At 38.0% G+C, this 22,763-nt stretch overlaps 4 non-coding genes across 4 annotated transcripts; all 4 read right to left on the bottom strand.

Moving 5' to 3' along the window:
• Positions 1–5,071: 5,071 nt before the first annotated feature.
• On the bottom strand, positions 5,072–5,236 carry LOC135773081 (U1 spliceosomal RNA). Its single transcript, XR_010543411.1, has one exon. It is a non-coding gene; the product is annotated as a U1 spliceosomal RNA (small nuclear RNA).
• A 782-nt stretch (positions 5,237–6,018) lies between these two features.
• On the bottom strand, positions 6,019–6,215 carry LOC135773047 (U2 spliceosomal RNA). Its single transcript, XR_010543382.1, has one exon. It is a non-coding gene; the product is annotated as a U2 spliceosomal RNA (small nuclear RNA).
• Positions 6,216–16,897: 10,682 nt separating this feature from the next.
• On the bottom strand, positions 16,898–17,062 carry LOC135773082 (U1 spliceosomal RNA). The gene has a single exon (XR_010543412.1). It is a non-coding gene; the product is annotated as a U1 spliceosomal RNA (small nuclear RNA).
• Positions 17,063–17,845: 783 nt separating this feature from the next.
• On the bottom strand, positions 17,846–18,036 carry LOC135773039 (U2 spliceosomal RNA). The gene has a single exon (XR_010543374.1). It is a non-coding gene; the product is annotated as a U2 spliceosomal RNA (small nuclear RNA).
• Between the last annotated feature and the right edge of the window lie 4,727 nt (positions 18,037–22,763).

Genomic DNA, 22,763 nt, shown 5'->3' with positions numbered 1-22,763 from the left:
TATGAAGGGTAGAGTGAAAAAAAATATTTAAGTGTTTTGAACATCCCAATTTGTTCGTTTACTTAGTATTTTCTTAATGTTTTCGAGTTAAAAAATAATTCTTAAATCGAGATACATTTACTTAATAAGCAAAGTGGCTTAGAATTTAAGTCTTGTTTACTGAAATAAATTCTAAAATGTAATAGGTTAAGGCTTAAAACAAGTAAAAATATCTGCCAGTGGGGTAAGAAAAATAAACCTAAATTGAGTTTATTATTGAATTAAGTTGAAACTAGAATTAAGTTTATTTTTCTTACCCCGCTGGCAGATATTTTTTATTTGTTTTAAATATAAACCTGTTGATTTTTATAATTTATTTCAATTATTACAAAGTATGCGATCTGATTTTTTTAATCGCGGTGTTTCTTTTATTCCTCGTTTCTTTTCCGTGCATTTGCTTTATTTATTTATTTTTGCTTGTTGCATTTAAATGCACATTTGATTTGTTGCCACATTATTATGTGTTAATGTATTTTTAACATGTTTATCAACAAAAAGTGCGTTATTATAATTAATTATATAGCTGTGAAATATATACAAGAATTCCCAGCAAAAACAAAACGTTTTTATAACAATTTTCTATTACAATACATAATATCTTAAGCCACTTTGCCTACCAAGTAAATGTATCTCCATTTAAGAATTGTCAGATATTCACTAGAAAACAAGACAAAAACAGTAAGTAAGATATTAATTTACTTTTTTCTTTCAAACATAAATTTACAGACGGCTGGAAATTTTTAATAAAATAACTAGACATACCTATTCGGGTCTGCTCCCGTTTGCTGTGATGACGGGGGACTTAGTCCAAAGCACATTTTGAGGAATACTTACACATTTTACTTCTTATTTCTTTGAAATTAATTACACTATGTATTAAAAATGTCCCGACTGCGAACCTGATAAAACCCAGGTAAAAAGCAAATACAAATAAACCATTTTGATTTAGCAAAAGTTTACAAATAAATGCACTCCTTGCACACAACAAGCACGTCTAGTTACCATTCATATTTTGCGTGATTTAAGTTTCGTCGCATACATTTTGGAAGGCACACGATAAAAACAAAATAAGGCTTTTAATGTATGCCGACCTCATTCTCCGTTGAGGGCTTATCAATCATAATAAACGCTGTTAACTCTTCTCATTGAATGGTCTAAATCCAATGCTGGTAAAGAAATCAAATGTGCATTTAAACGCAACAAGCAAGCCGTAAAGCAATGGATGCAGGCAAACAAACGAGGAATAGCACATACACCACGATTAGATCATCGGGTCGCATACTTTGGAATTAATAAGAAATAATTATTCAGTCTAAAGAAATAAGAAGTAAAATGTCTAAGTATTTCTCCAAATGTGCACACTCATTACAATAAACGGGAGCAGACACGAATAGTTATGTATGTCTCGTTATTTTATTTAAAATTGATAAGCTGTCTAACATATGATATATTTTGATAATACGAAATGCTAAAAAAATAATATAACACCAATCGACAATATCTGTTATTGTTATTTTTACAAGTAAATTCATGTGTAGGAGAAAACAAAGCAGCTGTCAGTCCATACTATATTGAGTGGCCATCGTAGTGGTGCAACCTGAACGATGTTTTCCCTACTTCCGGTCAAAGCCGCCATTTTGTGAAATAGGCATATAGGTGACGCTGGAGCACGCGGCCATTGTCTCTGTTCAACAAAACAAGTGTATATATACACATACGCATATTTTTCCTCAATCAATCACCGAATACAAGGTGCAATTCGATGCCAACTGACCCTTCTCTCTGGTTTCATGTTTGTAAGGAAAATTAAGGGGGAAATTACGATAGCATTTCAGCCAAACATTCATTCGTGCCACGCTGCTTTTCTTTGAACGAAAAAAAACCCTCTGCTCCCCCTACACAATTTCTTCTCCTGTTATTTTATGCTTAAAACAAGCAAATAAATCTGACTACAGGGTTAGAAAAAATTCGTGAACTTTTCCCATAAACACTTAATTCAAGAAAAATTGTCCCACCCCACTGGCCATTTTTTATCCACAATACACATTCGATGTCTGCAGGCACCATTGTCTTTGTTCAACGCAAACAATTCTGTTGCGTTTTTCTTTGAACGAAGTGCTCCGCCTAGATAATTTGACCCATGTTAGCTTTACGTAAAATAGAAACACAGAAAAGTACTGAGCGATGGAGAGACCACGAACGCGGAACGTATTATGGACCACGGATTGGCAAACAAACTGGCAACCACGCACTAAAGAAGCAAACTCTGATTTTAAACTCACCTTATTTGTCCCCGGAAAGCGCCAGAGTCGATGCACGGAGTGGACGGAACAAGCCTCGCTTCCATAGCCGAAGGTCAAAAATCCATTTAAACGTGTAGTCCCCGGTGTCCACTCGATCTTACCCAAAAAGCCGAGAAGCGATACCGCAATGGCATCCGGAGAAGGTGCTGGCTGTCGGGATGGAGGTTAGCGGGTCAGAGGTCCGGCACTGAAGGTCTGCGTTCATTATTCACCGTGTGCATTTCACTCTATATCCACTTTCTAATGTATAGCACTTGATAAGGATTAACAGTTTAAAAACAGAAATGCAAGACATCAGAAAATACATTTATTTTTTACTTTCATAACATGAGAGGTGTCATACAATAACAAATATGAGCTTTAAAATCACATTCCTAAGTTAAAAATATACATAAAAATAGATATATGGATCATTACACAAATCACTACTCAAAGGAAATATGTTAAATAACTGCTTCAATATTAATTAACAATAACATTTGGCCAAGGCAGTCCTTGTAAATAGACATATAAATAGACAAATAAAATCATGACATATATGCCATAGAGCCTGAGATAGAGAAAAATAATAAGGAATTCTGCTTTTACTACCATCTCAGAAATATTGCCAGAATTAGAGGTTTTGTCTCAAGACAGGACTTAGAGAAACTTGTTCATGCTTTCATCACCAGCAGGGCCGATTATTGCAATGGTCAATGGATTTAAAAAGTACTGTTTCTTGTTTAAAAACCACTTCATGGCTACAATACATGACAGATATGCTAATCGAATATGAAACCGATTACTCGGATCAATAGGATCAGGTCATTTAGAAAAAACAAGGGTTCACTCAAAACAAGGTGCATCAGCATTCAGTTATTATCAGCTTTCAGAAGAGATCAGATGTGCTTCAACAGTAGACACTTTTAAATCTAGATTAAAAACACATCAGTTTAACTTTGCATTTACTGCATGATTTAAAACAGTACGAATAAAACAGTACAAAAGAATAAAACAGTATGAACCTTACCTGTTATAAAGGGAATGAAGCTTACGGTATGGTGCTTACCTGCAGAAATAAATAAAGTACAATAAGAACACACAGAACTTCAATTTTCAAAATTATTTTAACATTAAATGATGATTATTTTACTGGTTTACCTGTTTGTGATTACCACAGGATCCCGTCACCTGGCTGCGGTCTTCATTTGGTGAACGGTTCTTCACTCATAATTGACCTATACAAGAAATAGAGAAGAATAATAAGCAATTCTGCTTTTACATGTAGATGTGTGCCCCAAGAACACAGACACACCGGCTCCAAAAAGTTTAAACAGTACACATTTCTGTTATTTTAATGTGGCAAATGTGTCAGCTTTAAAAGAAGCATACATTACCTTTTAAAGAGGAAATACCTTTTGCATGAAATACCTTTACTCCCAGCATAAGCAAGCAATTTTCAAAATGCTTTTAAAAGTAAATAGTGATTATTTTACTTGTTTACCTGTTTGTGATTACCATGGAATCCTGTCACCATCATTTTTAAGCTTGTAAAGCAAATAATGAAATATTGACTTAGTAGGAAAAAATATTTTGGAAGTATCGTGATAAATGATGAAGAAAATATTTTGCAAAGTGATGGTTAGCACACGGTTGATGGTACCTATTAAATTCCATCATATTTTTTTATTCCTACTATGGAAGTCAATGGTGACTATCTGCTGTGGGTTTACCATCATTCCTCAAAATACCTTCTTTTGTGTTACTCAGAAAAAAACTAATCCTCGTGTTGTTGTAAGCCTGTATGCATGAGTAAATGATGACAGAATTTTCATCATAAATTGAAATATCCCTTTAAACTGTATTTCCCCCCCTTAAACCTAAACTTATTTTCTTACAGCAAGTCATTTAGGTAATCAAGAAAATACTTTACCCGTTGTCTTTGTGAGTTAAACAAATACAGCTACGCTTCCAGGTCTGTCGACGTTGCTGTGGTTTTTCGACAGCTGTAGTATGAAGGGTAGCGAATGAATGAATACATTGCAAAAAATCATTTCTTACTTGTTATTTCGAACTGTTTTAACTATACAAATATCTAGAAAGTCTTAAAATAAGATGCATTTTTTGATGAGCAAAATGCCCTAAGAAAATAAACCTAGCCTTTAGGGAGAAAAAACTCAGAATTTGGGCTTAAAACAAGCAAATAAATCTGCCAAAGGGGTAAGAAACAAATCTAGATATAAACACTTAATTCAAGAAAAATTGTCGTAGCCCATTGGCAGATTTGTTGGCTTGTTTAATGTACATGCATGTACAATATTTCAATTTGTCTTGTATTTATTAGCATTTTGTATTGCCCAACGCTGTCTAGGTTGTTTAACTGTTGTCATTTTCTTATAAAAGCCTTTATAATTTATTAGTTTGGATGATTGCCATTCCCGAGAACCTCTTATATTGGAAGTAAAAGAATCATCTAAGCATTATTTTGTGCTCTTAGACATGTAGCCGTTTGATTGTGGTTCTATTTAATGGCTAGTCTATTCGTTTGGAATGGTCAAACGGCTATTAGATTTTCACTGACAGCCCAAATACAGCCTTGTTTTAGCCTAGACACTTATTCGCTGTCTATTAAAAGTTATGTAGTCGTTGAATAGCCGCTTTTTTGATGACTAATGTATTCTTGGGCCGTGGTTAGACGTCTCTTGGATTTTACGTAAAACGACAAGCGGATCTATTTTTAACACAAAGGTCAGGGGAGAGCGCGAACGCAGTCCCCCACTATCAGAAATTTTGCAGTCGAGATTCCCACATTTGGGGAATTCGCAAAGGGTCAGCCCAACCGGAGTGCAATGGCTGAGCCTCGCCCTGGGTGAACCACCTTCATGATCATGGTGTCTCCCCTGCCAGGTAAGTATGAGCGACACCCTTTGAGGCCAGACGGCCGCATCTTCCTGTGACCGATCACATCGACGGCGCCCCCGGAGGCCGTCCGACTAACATTTCATTTACTGTGTGTGACCAGGTGGAAAGCGCACGAAGCCACGTCTGAGACCAAACATTCTTCGAGATCTACCCTGTTTTTATTCCGTTTCCAGCCCGGTTGAACCGTGTAGAGTGAAATATGTGAAACAATTTAAATCAAATGGATTTAAATTGCGCATTCAAATATATGGTTTCGTTATTACAAAGTAACTTTACGTGGAATAGAAACAAAGAAATGTACAGAGCAATCAAGAAACAACGAAAGCATAGCAATTTTAGAACGTGGATAAATAAAAACACAGGGCTCAATGACTTACCCGTTGTCGTTGTGAATTAAACAAGTACAGCTATGCTTCCAGGTCTGTCGACGTTGCTGTGGTTTTTCGACAGCTGTAGTATGAAGGGTAGTGAAAAAAGTTTTCAGGTGTTTTTAACATTCCAATCGGTCTCGTTCGCTTTTGTTGCGCCTTCAGCTGTGTCGAGGATGTTTAATTCGTCCTCGTATCACCTCCGCAAACTTGTAAAGAAATTAATTAAATACATTACAAAAACATTTCTTTATCAGCGTGTTCATTTCCACGCAAGCTTTTCGTTAAACCAATAAAGCCAACGAAATCACAGCAATTTTAAAACACACGGATTAGAAAAAACACCGTCATTCACGCACAAAAGAAGCAAATTCCTTTTTTATACTTGACTTATTTATCCCCGAGATGGGGAGCGCACCATTCATGGAAACACTGCAATACCATGTTGATGCATGGAGTGGAAGGAGCAAGCTCCGCTTCCATTTCCGAAGGTCAAAAATCCATTTAACATATAGTCCCCGGATAGGAGACGTATCAGACATTAAACTGATAAGAACAGATTTTTTTTTTTTTTTTTTTTTTTTTTATTATACTCAAAATCATTGCAAAGTAAACAGAACAATCATCAATTTCAAACACAGAACAATCCAAACCTACAGAAACAAACAAAACTAGCAGTCCATAAAAAACATTCATCCCTACAAAAACTGTCAATCATGGCATAATACAAAAAATAAACAAAAAAATAACAACCCTTTAAACAAAGAAAATTACCCTACCCCCACCCTCCCAAACTTCTTTTCCATTAACCTCCTAAGGGACTGCTTTTCCCCCTCTTCCTTTAATTGATCCAGGCAGGGCCACAAGCTCCTACGCACCTTTGCCAGAAAACAAAAGAACTTGGCATCAGCCTCTTGCTGCACCTGCTGCTTTCTCACGCAAGCTGTTCTGCAGTTCCACACAACCTTTTTACCTTCAGACAAAATAAGCCACACCACTCTTCTCCGGTCAGGATTAAGGAGACCCAGCCCCTCCCCGTACAGAATTAAACTACAGGAGAGTGGAGGGCCCCCCCACTCCCTCCACCAAAGTGCAACCTTCTTCCAAAAAGAAGCAACCTCCGGGCAAGTCCAAAAGGCATGCGCCAGTGTCTCCTCCCTACCACATCCTACCGGGCACAAAGGTGACTGCCCTTGGCCATGCCTGTACAGCCTCTCCCGAACCGGTAAGCGGTCCAAAGCCCCCAGCCAGTGGAGATCTTTACTGGCCCCATCCAAATAAGGGGGCTGCAGAGCGGCCCAGGCCACAGTGTACGGGATGAGCGCCATCTGAACCCCACTCACTAACTCATCCCTCAAACCTGAGTAGAGCTGACGGTGGTCTAAAATGGCGTTCTGAGCCAGGCACTCAGGGTGCAACTTTAAGAATCTAGCAGCCCACTCATATTGTCTAGGCCTATCAAAAGACCACGGCGCCAGTGTGTTCAAAGGGACCACCGAGCGCAGCGAAAACCCTAGCCAGAACCGTGCAAGAAAGTATGCTTTGTGGCCCGGACCGCACACCATTAAGCGGGCAAGGAAGCTCAGAAACAGAGCAGCCACGTGTAGTGGCAAGCATGGCACACCCCTTCCCCCCCTCCTAAACTCCCTATACATTTGCCGTCTCGCCACAAGTTCGCATCCATTTTTCCACAGAAAGGAGAAAATTAACCTCTCCAAGCGGATCCCGTAGTTATTGGGAAGCGGAAAGACATATGCCACGTAATTGATGGTAGGTAGCAGGTCAGCCTTAACCGCCACAGTCCGCCCAAACAAAGACAGGTCTCGGGTGCACCACAGCCTCATCTTTGCACGTAACTTCCCAATTAGAATGTCCCAGTTCTTTTTGGCACAATCTTTCCTGTAAAAGTGCACTCCTAAAATCTTTAGCCCGTCTTTGCAAACACTGTAGTTACCAGGTGCCTTTTCTCGCCCGGCCCACTTGCCAACAAACATGACTGATGACTTTGTCATGTTGACTCGTGCCCCTGTGGCTAAACAAAAGTGCGCTAAAATCTCCTCAGAGGCAACAAAGCCTCTCTCTGATGACAGAAATAACGTCATGTCATCAGCATACACAGACATTTTAAGCACCTGACCCCCGGCACCCGGGAGATGCAGGCCCCCAATCTCACCACATGCCCTGAGACTAGCCGCTAGAGGCTCTAGAAAAAAGACGTAAAGGAGAGGAGACAGGGGACAACCCTGTCTCACTCCCCTCTGCTGCTCCACTGGCTCCGACAAGTACCCATTGATTTTAATTTGGCTAAAGGCACCCGCATAAAGTAACTTCACCCAAGCTCTAATTCCCTCCCCGAAACCTACTCTCTCCAAGATATTAAACAAGAAAGGAAGGCTCACCCTATCGAACGCCTTCTCCTGGTCAAGACTCAGAATCGCCAATGGGAGTTGTCTCTGTTCGGCCCACGTTATGGCATCCCTGACCAGTGTAAGATTGAAAATACTGGATCTCCCAGGGACTCCAGCAGTCTGGTCGGGATGAACTACCTTATCCACAACAGATTTCATGCGAGACACAATCACCTTAGCTAACACCTTATATTCTGTTGCTAACAAAGTAATCGGCCTCCAGTTGGCTAAATCTGTCTTGTCTCCCTTTTTATATAATAGGGAGACATGCCCTGTTCTCAATGACTGAGGTAAAAAACCCTTAGCATAGCTTTCCTTGAAAACCGCCAAAAGGTCTTCCCCAATGAGCGACCAGAATGATTGATAAAAATCAACCGGCAACCCATCGCAGCCTGGGGCCTTCCCTTTCTTAAGGGTCCACAATGCTGCTTCTAGCTCCTGTGCTGTAATCTCACCTTCAAGTGCTAGCGCTTCCTGTTTGGTAAGAGAAGCCTCCAAACAGCCCAAAAATTTCTCAGCTGCAGCACCTAAAACACCCTGCGGGGAAAATAACTGCTTATAAAAGCAGGCAGCTGTCTTTAGTAAATCTGCTGACTGAGAGACAACCCCAACACTCCCCTTTAACTCCCCTATAAAATGCGTACTTTGTCTTTTCCTCACAGAGGCAAAGAAATACTTAGAGGGTCTCTCATCCAGCACCTGCTTTTTGTATCCTGCTTCTAACAGGAACGTCTCAGCCTCTTTGTTAAAAAACCCACTAATCTCTTCTTTAAGGGCTTGGTATTCAACTTCCCACCCAACCGTGCCATGTATCCCCTGAGCCCAACATTTTTGCAACTCACACGTCCAGTTTTGGATGAGCCTGCGCTTCCCCTTAGCTTTAGCCTCCCCCCACCATCGACACAGGTTGGCTAATCTTGATTTCACACCCTCCCACCAAGCAGACTGAGACTCAAAAAGTCCCCGTATGTTCCTCCAAGCAATGTATAAGTGCTCAAAAATTTGACAGAAAGAAGGATCCTGAAGGAAAGATGTATTAAACCTCCAGGGCCCTCTCCCTCTTTGTGTACACAGAATTTCTACTTTAATTCCCACTAAACAGTGATCTGATATCCAACATGGCCAACTAAAAAATTCTTTGAGTTTTACACTTTGCTGGACAAATAAGTAGTCAATACGAGAAGCATCTCCTCTACTATTCATCCATGTAAAACCCTCAGACCCATCCCCCATTACCCGAAAAGAATCCCGAAAACCAAAAGTTTTCACAAGCTGGCCCACTTCCCCTGTTGCTTCAGTATCCAATGAGGTGTTTAAATCCCCTCCCCAAAAAATTACCCGATTTGTAAAGAAAAAAGGCCTTAGATTATTAAAAAACCCCACCCTTTCAAAACGTTTACTGGGAGCATACACATTAATAAGTCTCAGCTTTGCCCCTCTCCAAATTACATCCAAACGTAAAATTCTACCTGGGATTACCTTAACACAATTTTCAATTATAAAATCCCAAGAATTAAACAAAATCCCCACCCCATCAGCCTTCACATTTCCTACACACCAAAAAGAAGGCCCCTTGTCCCACTCCTTCGAAAACAAAACCTCGTCTTCTTCAGACTGTAAATGACATTCTTGTAAAAACAAAACATCAAAAGACATGAAATTAAGTGAGCTGAAAAAGGCCCCCCTCCTCTGCTTCATCTTTAGACCCCTCACATTAAGGGAAGCAACTAAAAGTTCACTCATCTCAATTTAAAGTCCCCCTGCCCACCCCACGCCCAACAGAACCCCCCCTACCCTTTTTATTTGACACTTCAGTCCATCCTGGAGATTGTCCTTCATCTGGATTGTCTGCAACATTTGAAGAAGGAGCACTTTGTGCTGAAGAAACATAATTTTCACTCCTACTAAATTTGCGCTCTGACCCTTCGTTTTTCCCATCTGTATTGACCGCAGCACGTCGACGAGGTCGACACTCAGAATGATCAGAATCCTGGTCCTGTTCTGCCATCATTATGTCCAACGCATCCAGTTGTGACCAGGTATACTTTGACAGGTCCAAAGCTAGCGAGGCATCCTGGGGGGCCTGTGACTGTGGTTCAGACGTGACTTGAGAGACCACTTCGTCGATATCTATCTCAGACCAAGGCCGCTCCTCCACCACAGACTCCGATCCCACTTGTAACATATCTGACAACACTGCCACCTGGAGGCAGGGGACCGCAGCTGCCTCTGCTGGAATTCCGCTGCTGATTGTACTAATTGGCTCTTCATTAGTAACACTCACTCTGACCACCTGCGCCTCATCAGCTGCCCCCACCGTGTCCATAGAATGCGCTGTAATGTTTGATGGCCCTGGTGCATCTGAAGGCCTCACATGTAAGGCCGGCTGTAATTCAATCCCCTCCTGAAACAGACTTGCATAGCTTTTCTTCCTAGCTGGACACGTGCGAAACAGGTGCTCCTCACTACCACATAAACTGCAGTGCTTTGGCGCTGAGCACGTATCCGCTCGATGGTCTAATCCCCCACAAAATCTGCATCTCTCTCCTTTACAATCCGCCTTCACGTGGCCTCTACTGCCACACTTTCTGCAGTACATAGGTTGTCCAGGATAGTGTAGAAAGCCCTTATTAGAGCCGATCGAAAAGCTGCCCGGGGGGTGATTTAAGCCACCTGGGGCGAATGGATCAGGTTTCAATTTCACCAAAAATCTTCGCTTTCCCGTCCAGATCCCAAAACGGTCTTTTAAGCGCTCTCCACCTCTCACAACTTCACAATGACGTGCCAAAAAAGCTAAAACATCTCCATCTTCAACAAACGGGTTATACAGGTGAATGGTTAGAGGTATATAGTCCTGAACAAAAGCTGGGCGAATTAACAGTCCATTCAGTAACACGTTATCCGTCGTCTTGTTCCAACTTTCAAAAAATGCCACACAGTCTTTTAACGAGCAGAAAGTTAAATCCAAAAAACCAGCAGTCGTAAACTCTTGCAGACAAAAAATAGCTGAAACAGGTACCTTAAAAAGTCCTCGCAAAATCTGCATTACAAAGAAGTCCCGTCCAAAGCGTTGTTTCACCATCAAATCAGCATCTGTCTTCATTTCCACACGAACTGTATTCTTCAACCGCACCATAAAGGCCGGCAAGGGCGCATCGTTTCCGGACGTAGCCATTAGAACCACACGTGATCTTAGCCAAAAGGCCGAGAAGCGATACCGGAATAGACGCAGCCAAAGGGGGAGCCGGCGAAGGCGCTGGCTTTTGGGGTGGAGGCTAGCGGGCATTTAACTCTATACGTTCTCATTGTATAACCCAGAGGTAGAACGTTGAGCTAGCAAATCAGAAGTTCATGTTTTAATGCAGGATCTGATCCACGCTCATGAGAGAGAGAGAGATAGAGAGAATTTAGAATTTTCAAAAAACCTTTATTACAAATTAAAACATTTTCATAACCTCAAATCAGAAAAAACAAAGAAAAAAATATATATAGTAACGGAAATAACAAAAAAATAAGCCAACATAGGAGCAAAGAACAAATCATCTTCAATAACCAGACACAGAGCTCCTCCATAATACCAAATCAATTCAAAAGAAAGAAGATCATTCATTGCTTTAAAGTATCTAAAACCAATAAGGATTCTAGATTTAACTTATTTTAAAAACTGCTAATGTATCATGGCTTCCGGGTCTGTCAACGTTGCTGTGGTTTTTCGACAGCTGTAATATGAAGGGTAGAGTGAAAAAAAATATTTAAGTGTTTTGAACATCCCAATTTGTTCGTTTACTTAGTATTTTCTTAATGTTTTCGAGTTAAAAAATAATTCTTAAATCGAGATACATTTACTTAATAAGCAAAGTGGCTTAGAATTTAAGTCTTGTTTACTGAAATAAATTCTAAAATGTAATAGGTTAAGGCTTAAAACAAGTAAAAATATCTGCCAGTGGGGTAAGAAAAATAAACCTAAATTGAGTTTATTATTGAATTAAGTTGAAACTAGAATTAAGTTTATTTTTCTTACCCCGCTGGCAGATATTTTTTATTTGTTTTAAATATAAACCTGTTGATTTTTATAATTTATTTCAATTATTACAAAGTATGCGATCTGATTTTTTTAATCGCGGTGTTTCTTTTATTCCTCGTTTCTTTTCCGTGCATTTGCTTTATTTATTTATTTTTGCTTGTTGCATTTAAATGCACATTTGATTTGTTGCCACATTATTATGTGTTAATGTATTTTTTAACATGTTTATCAACAAAAAGTGCGTTATTATAATTAATTATATAGCTGTGAAATATATACAAGAATTCCCAGCAAAAACAAAACGTTTTTATAACAATTTTCTATTACAATACATAATATCTTAAGCCACTTTGCTTACCAAGTAAATGTATCTCCATTTAAGCATTGTCAGATATTCACTAGAAAACAAGACAAAAACAGTAAGTAAGATATTAATTTACTTTTTTCTTTCAAACATAAATTTACAGACGGCTGGAAATTTTTAATAAAATAACTAGACATACCTATTCGGGTCTGCTCCCGTTTGCTGTGATGACGGGGGACTTAGTCCAAAGCACATTTTGAGGAATACTTACACATTTTACTTCTTATTTCTTTGAAATTAATTATGCATACACTATGGATTAAAAATGTCCCGACTGCGAACCTGATAAAACCCAGGTAAAAAGCAAATACAAATAAACCATTTTGATTTAGCAAAAGTTTACAAATAAATGCACTCCTTGCACACAACAAGCACGTCTAGTTACCATTCATATTTTGCGTGATTTAAGTTTCGTCGCATACATTTTGGAAGGCACACGATAAAAACAAAATAAGGCTTTTAATGTATGCCGACCTCATTCTCCGTTGAGGGCTTATCAATCATAATAAACGCTGTTAACTCTTCTCATTGAATGGTCTAAATCCAATGCTGGTAAAGAAATCAAATGTGCATTTAAACGCAACAAGCAAGCCGTAAAGCAATGGATGCAGGCAAACAAACGAGGAATAGCACATACACCACGATTAGATCATCGGGTCGCATACTTTGGAATTAATAAGAAATAATTATTCAGTCTAAAGAAATAAGAAGTAAAATGTCTAAGTATTTCTCCAAATGTGCACACTCATTACAATAAACGGGAGCAGACACGAATAGTTATGTATGTCTCGTTATTTTATTTAAAATTGATAAGCTGTCTAACATATGATATATTTTGATAATACGAAATGCTAAAAAAATAATATAACACCAATCGACAATATCTGTTATTGTTATTTTTACAAGTAAATTCATGTGTAGGAGAAAACAAAGCAGCTGTCAGTCCATACTATATTGAGTGGCCATCGTAGTGGTGCAACCTGAACGATGTTTTCCCTACTTCCGGTCAAAGCCGCCATTTTGTGAAATAGGCATATAGGTGACGCTGGAGCACGCGGCCATTGTCTCTGTTCAACAAAACAAGTATATATATACACATACGCATATTTTTCCTCAATCAATCACCGAATACAAGGTGCAATTCGATGCCAACTGACCCTTCTCTCTGGTTTCATGTTTGTAAGGAAAATTAAGGGGGAAATTACGATAGCATTTCAGCCAAACATTCATTCGTGCCACGCTGCTTTTCTTTGAACGAAAAAAAACCCTCTGCTCCCCCTACACAATTTCTTCTCCTGTTATTTTATGCTTAAAACAAGCAAATAAATCTGACTACAGGGTAAGAAAAAATTCGTGAACTTTTCCCATAAACACTTAATTCAAGAAAAATTGTCCCACCCCACTGGCCATTTTTTATCCACAATACACATTCGATGTCTGCAGGCACCATTGTCTTTGTTCAACGCAAACAATTCTGTTGCGTTTTTCTTTGAACAAAGTGCTCCGCCTAGATAATTTGACCCATATTCACATGGGTTTGTTTCTCGTTTTTTTTCTTTGAGAACAATCTATATAGCGCCTTCCACAATCGTTTTGGTGTTAGCTTTACGTAAAATAGAAACACAGAAAAGTACTGAGCGATGGAGAGACCACGAACGCGGAACGTATTATGGACCACGGACTGGCAAACAAACTGGCAACCACGCACTAAAGAAGCAAACTCTGATTTTAAACTCACCTTATTTGTCCCCGGAAAGCGCCAGAGTCGATGCACGGAGTGGACGGAACAAGCCTCGCTTCCATAGCCGAAGGTCAAAAATCCATTTAAACGTGTAGTCCCCGGTGTCCACTCGATCTTACCCAAAAAGCCGAGAAGCGATACCGCAATGGCATCCGGAGAAGGCGCTGGCTGTCGGGATGGAGGTTAGCGGGTCAGAGGTCCGGCACTGAAGGTCTGCGTTCATTATTCACCGTGTGCATTTCACTCTATATCCACTTTCTAATGTATAGCACTTGATAAGGATTAACAGTTTAAAAACAGAAATGCAAGACATCAGAAAATACATTTATTTTTTACTTTCATAACATGAGAGGTGTCATACAATAACAAATATGAGCTTTAAAATCACATTCCTAAGTTAAAAATATACATAAAAATAGATATATGGATCATTACACAAATCACTACTCAAAGGACCTATGTTAAATAACTGCTTCAATATTAATTAACAATAACATTTGGCCAAGGCAGTCCTTGTAAATAGACATATAAATAGACAAATAAAATCATGACATATATGCCGTAGAGCCTGAGATAGAGAAAAATAATAAGGAATTCTGCTTTTACTACCATCTCAGAAATATTGCCAGAATTAGAGGTTTTGTCTCAAGACAGGACTTAGAGAAACTTGTTCATGCTTTCATCACCAGCAGGGCCGATTATTGCAATGGTCAATGGATTTAAAAAGTACTGTTTCTTGTTTAAAAACCACTTCATGGCTACAATACATGACAGATATGCTAATCGAATATGAAACCGATTACTCGGATCAATAGGATCAGGTCATTTAGAAAAAAACAAGGGTTCACTCAAAACAAGGTGCCTCAGCATTCAGTTATTATCAGCTTTCAGAAGAGATCAGATGTGCTTCAACAGTAGACACTTTTAAATCTAGATTAAAAACACATCAGTTTAACTTTGCATTTACTGAATGATTTAAAACAGTACGAATAAAACAGTACAAAAGAATAAAACAGTATGAACCTTACCTGTTATAAAGGGAATGAAGCTTACGGTATGGTGCTTACCTGCAGAAATAAATAAAGTACAATAAGAACACACAGAACTTCAATTTTCAAAATTATTTTAACATTAAATGATGATTATTTTACTGGTTTACCTGTTTGTGATTACCACAGGATCCCGTCACCTGGCTGCGGTCTTCATTTGGTGAACGGTTCTTCACTCATAATTGACCTATACAAGAAATAGAGAAGAATAATAAGCAATTCTGCTTTTACATGTAGATGCGTGCCCCAAGAACACAGACACACCGGCTCCAAAAAGTTTAAACAGTACACATTTCTGTTATTTTAATGTGGCAAATGTGTCAGCTTTAAAAGAAGCATACATTACCTTTTAAAGAGGAAATACCTTTTGCATGAAATACCTTTACTCCCAGCATAAGCAAGCAATTTTCAAAATGCTTTTAAAAGTAAATAGTGATTATTTTACTTGTTTACCTGTTTGTGATTACCATGGAATCCTGTCACCATCATTTTTAAGCTTGTAAAGCAAATAATGAAATATTGACTTAGTAGGAAAAAATATTTTGGAAGTATCGTGATAAATGATGAAGAAAATATTTTGCAAAGTGATGGTTAGCACACGGTTGATGGTACCTATTAAATTCCATCATATTTTTTTATTCCTACTATGGAAGTCAATGGTGACTATCTGCTGTGGGTTTACCATCATTCCTCAAAATACCTTCTTTTGTGTTACTCAGAAAAAAACTAATCCTCGTGTTGTTGTAAGCCTGTATGCATGAGTAAATGATGACAGAATTATCATCATAAATTGAAATATCCCTTTAAACTGTATTTCCCCCCCTTAAACCTAAACTTATTTTCTTACAGCAAGTCATTTAGGTAATCAAGAAAATACTTTACCCGTTGTCTTTGTGAGTTAAACAAATACAGCTACGCTTCCAGGTCTGTCGACGTTGCTGTGGTTTTTCGACAGCTGTAGTATGAAGGGTAGCGAATGAATGAATACATTGCAAAAAATCATTTCTTACTTGTTATTTCGAACTGTTTTAACTATACAAATATCTAGAAAGTCTTAAAATAAGATGCATTTTTTTGATGAGCAAAATGCCCTAAGAAAATAAACCTAGCCTTTAGGGAGAAAAAACTCAGAATTTGGGCTTAAAACAAGCAAATAAATCTGCCAAAGGGGTAAGAAACAAATCTAGATATAAACACTTAATTCAAGAAAAATTGTCGTAGCCCATTGGCAGATTTGTTGGCTTGTTTAATGTACATGCATGTACAATATTTCAATTTGTCTTGTATTTATTAGCATTTTGTATTGCCCAACGCTGTCTAGGTTGTTTAACTGTTGTCATTTTCTTATAAAAGCCTTTATAATTTATTAGTTTGGATGATTGCCATTCCCGAGAACCTCTTATATTGGAAGTAAAAGAATCATCTAAGCATTATTTTGTGCTCTTAGACATGTAGCCGTTTGATTGTGGTTCTATTTAATGGCTAGTCTATTCGTTTGGAATGGTCAAACGGCTATTAGATTTTCACTGACAGCCCAAATACAGCCTTGTTTTAGCCTAGACACTTATTCGCTGTCTATTAAAAGTTATGTAGTCGTTGAATAGCCGCTTTTTTGATGACTAATGTATTCTTGGGCCGTGGTTAGACGTCTCTTGGATTTTACGTAAAACGACAAGCGAATCTATTTTTAACACAAAGGTCAGGGGAGAGCGCGAACGCAGTCCCCCACTATCAGAAATTTTGCAGTCGAGATTCCCACATTTGGGGAATTCGCAAAGGGTCAGCCCAACCGGAGTGCAATGGCTGAGCCTCGCCCTGGGTGAACCACCTTCATGATCATGGTGTCTCCCCTGCCAGGTAAGTATGAGCGACACCCTTTGAGGCCAGACGGCCGCATCTTCCTGTGACCGATCACATCGACGGCGCCCCCGGAGGCCGTCCGACTAACATTTCATTTACTGTGTGTGACCAGGTGGAAAGCGCACGAAGCCACGTCTGAGACCAAACATTCTTCGAGATCTACCCTGTTTTTATTCCGTTTCCAGCCCGGTTGAACCGTGTAGAGTGAAATATGTGAAACAATTTAAATCAAATGGATTTAAATTGCGCATTCAAATATATGGTTTCGTTATTACAAAGTAACTTTACGTGGAATAGAAACAAAGAAATGTACAGAGCAATCAAGAAACAACGAAAGCATAGCAATTTTAGAACGTGGATAAATAAAAACACAGGGCTCAATGACTTACCCGTTGTCGTTGTGAGTTAAACAAGTACAGCTATGCTTCCAGGTCTGTCGACGTTGCTGTGGTTTTTCGACAGCTGTAGTATGAAGGGTAGTGAAAAAAGTTTTCAGGTGTTTTTAACATTCCAATCGGTCTCGTTCGCTTTTGTTGCGCCTTCAGCTGTGTCGAGGATGTTTAATTCGTCCTCGTATCACCTCCGCAAACTTGTAAAGAAATTAATTAAATACATTACAAAAACATTTCTTTATCAGCGTGTTCATTTCCACGCAAGCTTTTCGTTAAACCAATAAAGCCAACGAAATCACAGCAATTTTAAAACACACGGATTAGAAAAAACACCGTCATTCACGCACAAAAGAAGCAAATTCTTTTTTTTATACTTGACTTATTTATCCCCGAGATGGGGAGCGCACCATTCATGGAAACACTGCAATACCATGTTGATGCATGGAGTGGAAGGAGCAAGCTCCGCTTCCATTTCCGAAGGTCAAAAATCCATTTAACATATAGTCCCCGGATAGGAGACGTATCAGACATTAAACTGATAAGAACAGATACTACACTTGATCTTAGCCAAAAGGCCGAGAAGCGATACCGGAATAGACGCAGCCAAAGGGGGAGCCGGCGAAGGCGCTGGCTTTTGGGGTGGAGGCTAGCGGGCATTTAACTCTATACGTTCTCATTGTATAACCCAGAGGTAGAACGTTGAGCTAGCAAATCAGAAGTTCATGTTTTAATGCAGGATCTGATCCACGCTCATGAGAGAGAGAGAGATAGAGAGAAAACTGCTAATGTATCATGGCTTCCAGGTCTGTCAACGTTGCTGTGGTTTTTCGACAGCTGTAATATGAAGGGTAGAGTGAAAAAAAATATTTAAGTGTTTTGAACATCCCAATTTGTTCGTTTACTTAGTATTTTCTTAATGTTTTCGAGTTAAAAAATAATTCTTAAATCGAGATACATTTACTTAATAAGCAAAGTGGCTTAGAATTTAAGTCTTGTTTACTGAAATAAATTCTAAAATGTAATAGGTTAAGGCTTAAAACAAGTAAAAATATCTGCCAGTGGGGTAAGAAAAATAAACCTAAATTGAGTTTATTATTGAATTAAGTTGAAACTAGAATTAAGTTTATTTTTCTTACCCCGCTGGCAGATATTTTTTATTTGTTTTAAATATAAACCTGTTGATTTTTATAATTTATTTCAATTATTACAAAGTATGCGATCTGATTTTTTTAATCGCGGTGTTTCTTTTATTCCTCGTTTCTTTTCCGTGCATTTGCTTTATTTATTTATTTTTGCTTGTTGCATTTAAATGCACATTTGATTTGTTGCCACATTATTATGTGTTAATGTATTTTTTAACATGTTTATCAACAAAAAGTGCGTTATTATAATTAATTATATAGCTGTGAAATATATACAAGAATTCCCAGCAAAAACAAAACGTTTTTATAACAATTTTCTATTACAATACATAATATCTTAAGCCACTTTGCCTACCAAGTAAATGTATCTCCATTTAAGAATTGTCAGATATTCACTAGAAAACAAGACAAAAACAGTAAGTAAGATATTAATTTACTTTTTTCTTTCAAACATAAATTTACAGACGGCTGGAAATTTTTAATAAAATAACTAGACATACCTATTCGGGTCTGCTCCCGTTTGCTGTGATGACGGGGGACTTAGTCCAAAGCACATTTTGAGGAATACTTACACATTTTACTTCTTATTTCTTTGAAATTAATTACACTATGTATTAAAAATGTCCCGACTGCGAACCTGATAAAACCCAGGTAAAAAGCAAATACAAATAAACCATTTTGATTTAGCAAAAGTTTACAAATAAATGCACTCCTTGCACACAACAAGCACGTCTAGTTACCATTCATATTTTGCGTGATTTAAGTTTCGTCGCATACATTTTGGAAGGCACACGATAAAAACAAAATAAGGCTTTTAATGTATGCCGACCTCATTCTCCGTTGAGGGCTTATCAATCATAATAAACGCTGTTAACTCTTCTCATTGAATGGTCTAAATCCAATGCTGGTAAAGAAATCAAATGTGCATTTAAACGCAACAAGCAAGCCGTAAAGCAATGGATGCAGGCAAACAAACGAGGAATAGCACATACACCACGATTAGATCATCGGGTCGCATACTTTGGAATTAATAAGAAATAATTATTCAGTCTAAAGAAATAAGAAGTAAAATGTCTAAGTATTTCTCCAAATGTGCACACTCATTACAATAAACGGGAGCAGACACGAATAGTTATGTATGTCTCGTTATTTTATTTAAAATTGATAAGCTGTCTAACATATGATATATTTTGATAATACGAAATGCTAAAAAAATAATATAACACCAATCGACAATATCTGTTATTGTTATTTTTACAAGTAAATTCATGTGTAGGAGAAAACAAAGCAGCTGTCAGTCCATACTATATTGAGTGGCCATCGTAGTGGTGCAACCTGAACGATGTTTTCCCTACTTCCGGTCAAAGCCGCCATTTTGTGAAATAGGCATATAGGTGACGCTGGAGCACGCGGCCATTGTCTCTGTTCAACAAAACAAGTGTATATATACACATACGCATATTTTTCCTCAATCAATCACCGAATACAAGGTGCAATTCGATGCCAACTGACCCTTCTCTCTGGTTTCATGTTTGTAAGGAAAATTAAGGGGGAAATTACGATAGCATTTCAGCCAAACATTCATTCGTGCCACGCTGCTTTTCTTTGAACGAAAAAAAACCCTCTGCTCCCCCTACACAATTTCTTCTCCTGTTATTTTATGCTTAAAACAAGCAAATAAATCTGACTACAGGGTTAGAAAAAATTCGTGAACTTTTCCCATAAACACTTAATTCAAGAAAAATTGTCCCACCCCACTGGCCATTTTTTATCCACAATACACATTCGATGTCTGCAGGCACCATTGTCTTTGTTCAACGCAAACAATTCTGTTGCGTTTTTCTTTGAACGAAGTGCTCCGCCTAGATAATTTGACCCATATTCACATGGGTTTGTTTCTCGTTTTTTTTCTTTGAGAACAATCTATATAGCGCCTTCCACAATCGTTTTGGTGTTAGCTTTACGTAAAATAGAAACACAGAAAAGTACTGAGCGATGGAGAGACCACGAACGCGGAACGTATTATGGACCACGGATTGGCAAACAAACTGGCAACCACGCACTAAAGAAGCAAACTCTGATTTTAAACTCACCTTATTTGTCCCCGGAAAGCGCCAGAGTCGATGCACGGAGTGGACGGAACAAGCCTCGCTTCCATAGCCGAAGGTCAAAAATCCATTTAAACGTGTAGTCCCCGGTGTCCACTCGATCTTACCCAAAAAGCCGAGAAGCGATACCGCAATGGCATCCGGAGAAGGTGCTGGCTGTCGGGATGGAGGTTAGCGGGTCAGAGGTCCGGCACTGAAGGTCTGCGTTCATTATTCACCGTGTGCATTTCACTCTATATCCACTTTCTAATGTATAGCACTTGATAAGGATTAACAGTTTAAAAACAGAAATGCAAGACATCAGAAAATACATTTATTTTTTACTTTCATAACATGAGAGGTGTCATACAATAACAAATATGAGCTTTAAAATCACATTCCTAAGTTAAAAATATACATAAAAATAGATATATGGATCATTACACAAATCACTACTCAAAGGAAATATGTTAAATAACTGCTTCAATATTAATTAACAATAACATTTGGCCAAGGCAGTCCTTGTAAATAGACATATAAATAGACAAATAAAATCATGACATATATGCCATAGAGCCTGAGATAGAGAAAAATAATAAGGAATTCTGCTTTTACTACCATCTCAGAAATATTGCCAGAATTAGAGGTTTTGTCTCAAGACAGGACTTAGAGAAACTTGTTCATGCTTTCATCACCAGCAGGGCCGATTATTGCAATGGTCAATGGATTTAAAAAGTACTGTTTCTTGTTTAAAAACCACTTCATGGCTACAATACATGACAGATATGCTAATCGAATATGAAACCGATTACTCGGATCAATAGGATCAGGTCATTTAGAAAAAACAAGGGTTCACTCAAAACAAGGTGCATCAGCATTCAGTTATTATCAGCTTTCAGAAGAGATCAGATGTGCTTCAACAGTAGACACTTTTAAATCTAGATTAAAAACACATCAGTTTAACTTTGCATTTACTGAATGATTTAAAACAGTACGAATAAAACAGTACAAAAGAATAAAACAGTATGAACCTTACCTGTTATAAAGGGAATGAAGCTTACGGTATGGTGCTTACCTGCAGAAATAAATAAAGTACAATAAGAACACACAGAACTTCAATTTTCAAAATTATTTTAACATTAAATGATGATTATTTTACTGGTTTACCTGTTTGTGATTACCACAGAATCCCGTCACCTGGCTGTGGTCTTCATTTGGTGAACGGTTCTTCACTCATAATTGACCTATACAAGAAATAGAGAAGAATAATAAGCAATTCTGCTTTTACATGTAGATGTGTGCCCCAAGAACACAGACACACCGGCTCCAAAAAGTTTAAACAGTACACATTTCTGTTATTTTAATGTGGCAAATGTGTCAGCTTTAAAAGAAGCATACATTACCTTTTAAAGAGGAAATACCTTTTGCATGAAATACCTTTACTCCCAGCATAAGCAAGCAATTTTCAAAATGCTTTTAAAAGTAAATAGTGATTATTTTACTTGTTTACCTGTTTGTGATTACCATGGAATCCTGTCACCATCATTTTTAAGCTTGTAAAGCAAATAATGAAATATTGACTTAGTAGGAAAAAATATTTTGGAAGTATCGTGATAAATGATGAAGAAAATATTTTGCAAAGTGATGGTTAGCACACGGTTGATGGTACCTATTAAATTCCATCATATTTTTTTATTCCTACTATGGAAGTCAATGGTGACTATCTGCTGTGGGTTTACCATCATTCCTCAAAATACCTTCTTTTGTGTTACTCAGAAAAAAACTAATCCTCGTGTTGTTGTAAGCCTGTATGCATGAGTAAATGATGACAGAATTATCATCATAAATTGAAATATCCCTTTAAACTGTATTTCCCCCCCTTAAACCTAAACTTATTTTCTTACAGCAAGTCATTTAGGTAATCAAGAAAATACTTTACCCGTTGTCTTTGTGAGTTAAACAAATACAGCTACGCTTCCAGGTCTGTCGACGTTGCTGTGGTTTTTCGACAGCTGTAGTATGAAGGGTAGCGAATGAATGAATACATTGCAAAAAATCATTTCTTACTTGTTATTTCGAACTGTT

Source organism: Paramisgurnus dabryanus, chromosome 9 (assembly GCF_030506205.2).
Source record: "Paramisgurnus dabryanus chromosome 9, PD_genome_1.1, whole genome shotgun sequence".
Lineage (NCBI taxonomy): Eukaryota > Metazoa > Chordata > Actinopteri > Cypriniformes > Cobitidae > Paramisgurnus > Paramisgurnus dabryanus.
This window is presented reverse-complemented; position numbering and strand designations above follow the sequence as displayed.